This window comes from Quercus suber, unplaced genomic scaffold (assembly GCF_002906115.3).
Source record: "Quercus suber isolate HL8 unplaced genomic scaffold, Cork oak 2.0 scaffold_85, whole genome shotgun sequence".
NCBI classification, from domain to species: Eukaryota; Viridiplantae; Streptophyta; class Magnoliopsida; order Fagales; family Fagaceae; genus Quercus; species Quercus suber.
In genome coordinates, this window is record NW_027069550.1 from 1,580,831 (window position 1) to 1,586,435 (window position 5,605).

A 5,605-nucleotide genomic window follows, 5' to 3' on the forward strand; every position below is an offset into this window, starting at 1 on the left:
ACAGTTTTATATATATATATATATATATATATATATATATATATATATAAAAAGCTACCCACCTATGGTAGGCGGGGGTGCCCTTTATCCCAAGGGCTAGGGGGAAAACAGTAAATTTAACCCAACATAGAATTACACAAATTGATAATATAGGCATAACTACTTGATAGATGACTACCACTTTATGTGAATCTTGAATCATACAATAATTTTTGTAAAGTCTCTCATCCAATGTGCCAGTTGTTGAATCCAACAAAATTGTTGATATATCACCTTAGAAACAAGACGGAAAAAAAAAAAAGTAAGGCTTAAATATAAGGGGGAAAATAAACTTTAAATGGGAGGAACCATTGGTAATTGCACAATTTGTTAAAAAAAAAAAAAAAAAAGGGTAAACTATGTATTTAGTCATTGTCCTTTACACCATTCAATTTGATTGTAAGCATAATGGTTGGAAGTCTAAAAGCATTGCCAAAGTAGATATGTGTACGAGTAATTGTAACGATGGAATGATAAAACATAAAAGGGTAGTGGGAGTGCTAAAGAGTGGAGGAAATACTTGATATTATAATTAGAAAATATGCTACTAAATATTGGCCATTTTTCAAGAGATATAATAGGTAATAAGTAAAAGAAATTGAAGGAAAGATAAAGAATGGTTTATTAAAATAGTGAAATTTATAGTGTGCATTTAAGAATATTTTTTTTATAACATATAGTAAAAAGTTTGATATATACTGGTGGTTGTTTGTCATGAGACGTTATTTTTCCATATCATACCTAATAGATAGAAGAAGTTATAAAAGATGATATGTGTCATTATTTTAAGTAGACATACATAGATAGAAACTTTAAAAAAAAAAAAAATGAAGAAAAATGGAAAGATTGATGAAGGCAAGAGGAAGCTTGTAACGTAACTAACCTTGAAGAAGATAGTTAATTTTGTAAAAGCAATTGGCTAAACTAACAAACAATAACCAATTTTTCCACCGTGTTTTCTCTCCATTTTGGAGAGGCTTGTTTTTTATGAGTCTGAAGAGAAAATGTTTGGGCATCACAAAAAATCATTCCACTTGACCATTATACCATTGTTACAAAGAAAAGTAGGAGGATAGAAAAATGTAATTTATATAAATTGACTATTATACCCTTGTTATATAATAGGTAAGAAATAGATTTATTTATACTCATTAAATAATATAAAATTTACCAACAATTATATTTTTCAATAAAAAGTGTTACGTCCACAACATTTTTCGCAATACTTTCACAACAAAATTTATGTGAAAAGTTGTTACTAATTCTAATTTGAATTCACCACTGAAATTATTTTTTTACTCACCAATATTAACTAATAACAATCTGTTACTTAAAATTTATTGTGAAAATATTGTGGTAACATTTCTCAATTAGGATTTTTTTATTCTTTATATTATTTCTCCTTTCTCTCATTTCATTTCATCCATACGTTGTTGTTGTTGTTTTTTTTTTTTCCTCCACACACGTTTGTCCTTATCTCTTTATCTCCCCCTTCTTTTCTTTCTTTTTCTCCCTCATTCAAGAACGTTCCAACTAGTACTCTCATTCTCTATTTTTTTCTCTAGCTCTCACTCTCTATTTTTTATTTTTTATTTTTTTACTTGATTCCAGAACAGCCGTTGTGTTTGTGAAGAGGGTAGGTGGGAGAGGGCATCTATGTAATTCCACAGTGAGAGCACTTTTCTCTCCACAATTTTCCTCCTAATTTGGGAGGATGTAAATTGTGGGCCCGGGAGAAAAAAATTTCTCCCAGGTTTTACATCCTCAGCATTTTCCTTCTTTTGCCAAATAATGGAAAACACTGTTTTCCCCCCTATTATTCTCCATTTGTTTTCCATCCTCCCTATTATCCCCCCAACCAAACACAGTGTAAAAGATGGGATATTAACCACCGTTTGGTTTCCAAGAAAGAAAATGAATTTAGAATTTTGAAAATTGGTTTGAAAATAATTTAATTTATAATTCCAAGTATTTTATTTTATTTACAAGTGTACAATTACTGTTATTACTATTCAAAAAATATATATAACTATTCTATTAACTATATAAAAAGCGGCTATGCCGCTACAGTGATTTGGAAATGTGCATACAGTGTTAAAACACTGTTCATCTACAGTGCAATTTTGGTGAGTCCCTCTATTTTGTCCGTTTGTGGAGTGCCAAACTGTAACGACAGAGCCCCCACAGTCCCCCGCTGCCGTGTGCACATACTTCAACCCGGACTCGAACCAGGTTTTCACAAGCTTTTGGGCTAAAAGCTTGTGCACACGTTAGGGGTTGCCAGTCACTTAAGAGCCCAGGCTTTGGTCGCTCACTTTGCGATGTGGGATCAGGACTTTTGGGCTTAGATCCCCTCACCCTACCACACCCTCAAGAGGAGAGCCGACCTCGGCTCTGATACCACTTGTAACGACAGAGCCCCCACAGTCCCCCGCTGCCGTGTGCACATACTTCAACCCGGACTCGAACCAGGTTTTCACAAGCTTCTGGGCTAAAAGCTTGTGCACATGGCAGCGGGGGACTGTGGGGTTCTGTCGTTACAAGTGGTATCAGAGCCGAGGTCGGCTCTCCTCTTGAGGGTGTGGTAGGGTGAGGGGATCTAAGCCCAAAAGTCCTGATCCCACATCGCAAAGTGAGCGACCAAAGCCTGGGCTCTTAAGTGACTGGCAACCCCTAACGTGTGCACAAGCTTTTAGCCCAGAAGCTTGTGAAAACCTGGTTCGAGTCCGGGTTGAAGTATGTGCACACAGCAGCGGGGGACTGTGGGGGCTCTGTCCTTACAAGTGGTATCAAAGCCGAGGTCGGCTCTCCTCTTGAGGGTGTGGTAGGGTGAGGGGATCTAAACCCAAAAGTCCTGATCCCACATCGCAAAGTGAGCGACCAAAGCCTGGGCTCTTAAGTGACTGGCAGCCCCTAACGTGTGCACAAGCTTTTAGCCCAGAAGCTTGTGAAAACCTGGTTCGAGTCTGGGTTGAAGTATGTGCACACGGCAGCGGGGGACTGTGGGGGCTCTGTCGTTACAAGGTGACTATGACCGGCATGCTAATCAAGCTTAAACCTGATATTAACAAGAACCACTTAACTTTTACTTCAAAACTTTATCAAAAGCTTTTACAAAAGCTTCCCTCTTTATTTTCATTCTTGTTTCTTTACTTAAATGATATAACCCTTCAGATTGACATTCAGAGCATCTACACTGTACTCGAAGAATAATACAATCCCCCAGTTACTCAGATTCTAAATCTCACATAATACATCTTTTAATACTGTAAAGTACACAACTTTCTTTAGATCCTCAAATACACAATACTACGAAACTAAACATCGAATTGCTAATTTAGGATCTATACTTTTAAAACTAAAACCAGCTCCTTCCAAAACTCGACTAAGGCTCCCTCTGCTCCAAAATAAAACCTGCTAACTGAAAGAGTGGAGGGGTGAGCTACACAGCTCAGTAAAGGTAAGATATATGAGAATTCAATAAGGATGCATGTAAATCAATTCGTTTCACTTTATTAACGTTCGGATAGGAGAACATCATTTCATGCATAGTATTTTATACTATTTATAATAATAACTTATACACTTCTCGTAGGAAAATAATTGTTCCCCTTTTTCTTATCAGAATAATATTATTGAAACTTTTTGGATTGAATTTCTTTCATTTCTTACAAAGTCACCATATATATTTTCATTACAAAATAATCATTTTATTTAAATGCATTGGGAAAAATTAAAAGCTAGGGTGAGGGGATCTAAGCCCAAAAGTCCTGATCCCCATCGCAAAGTGAGCGACCAAAGCCTGGGCTCTTAAGTGACTGGCAATCCCTAACGTGTGCACAAGCTTTTAGCCCAGAAGCTTGTGAAAACCTAGTTCGAGTCTGGGTTGAAGTATGTGCACACAGCAGCGGGGGACTGTGGGGGCTCTGTCGTTACAAGTGGTATCAGAGCCGAGGTCGGCTCTCCTCTTGAGGGTGTGGTAGGGTGAGGGGATCTAAGCCCAAAAGTCCTGATCCCACATCGCAAAGTGGAGCGACCAAAGCCTGGGCTCTTAAGTGACTAGCAACCCCTAACGTGTGCACAAGCTTTTAGCCCAGAAGCTTGTGAAAACCTGGTTCGAGTCCAGGTTGAAGTATGTGCACACAGCGCAGGCGGGGGACTGTGGGGGTTCTGTCGTANTTGTAGCTACAGTGATTTTGGTTTCGTGAGCCACAACACTATAGCTACAGTGCCTAAAGTTTTTTTTTTTTTTTTTTTCCATCCTCCAGTAATCAATTTGTGTTTTTTTTTTTTTAAATATTTATGTAAGCTGGTATATTGGTATATATATTGTTATACTGACACAATAAATTTTACAATTATTGACGTGTCAGTTTCTTACAACTCGAAATAAAATAATAAAATATGAGAATGTGGCTAATCACAACTAAAAATAAATGTTTTGAGAAAATGTTGTCACTGTAACTACAGTGATTTTGGTTTCGTGAGCCACTGCACTGTAGCTACACTGCCTAAAGTTTTTCTTTTTTTCTTCCTCCAGTAATCGGTTTGTGTTTTTTTTTTCCTTTTAAATATTTATGTAAGCTGATATATATATATATATATTGTTATACTGACACAATAAATGGTACTGTGCATACAGTGTTAAAACATTGTTCATCTACAGTGCAATTTTGGTGACTCCCTCTATTTTGTCCGTTTGTGGAGTGTCAAACTATGCGTTTTGGCTGAATATAAAATCACTGTAGCTACAGTGATTTTGGTTTCGTGAGCCACTACAGTGCTTAAATTATTTTTTTTTTCCTTCCTCCATTAATCGGTTTGTGGTTTTTTTTTTTTTTTTAATATTTATGTAAGCTAGTATATATATTGTTATACTGACACAATATTTTCACAATTATTAACGTGTCAGTTTCTTACAACTCGAAATAAAATAATAAAATATGAAAGCGTGACTAACCACAACTAAAAATAAATGTTTTGAGAAAATGTTGTCACTGTAGCTATAGTGATTTTGGTTTCGTGAGCCACTGCACTGTAGCTATAGTGCCTAAAGTTTTTTTTTTTTTCTTCCTCTAGTAATTGGTTTGTGTTTTTTTTTTCTTTTAAATATTTATATAAGTTGGTATATATATTGTTATACTGACACAATAAATTTCACAATATTTTCACAATTATTGACGTTTCAATTTCTAACAAGTCGAAATAAAATAATAAAATATGAGAGTATGACCAATCATAACTAAAAATAAATATTTTGAGAAAATGTTACAACACTTATTGTTATTACAATATTTTCACAATTGTTGATGTGGGGGGTGAAGCCCAACCTAACATATTGGGCCCAAGGCCCTATTTGAGGACTACTGTTTATCCGAAGAGATGAAAGTACTTGAGAAGAAGCTCATGTAAAAGAAACATGTCTGGAGAGGAGCATGGGGCATAGTCCGAGGAGATATTCAATTGTTCGAGGAGGCCATTATCCTAAGATCCGAAAAAGCTTGGTCAAACAGACGTCTGGGAAGTTCAAATGATCCTCCTGACAAGCGTAATGATAGAGATGAAC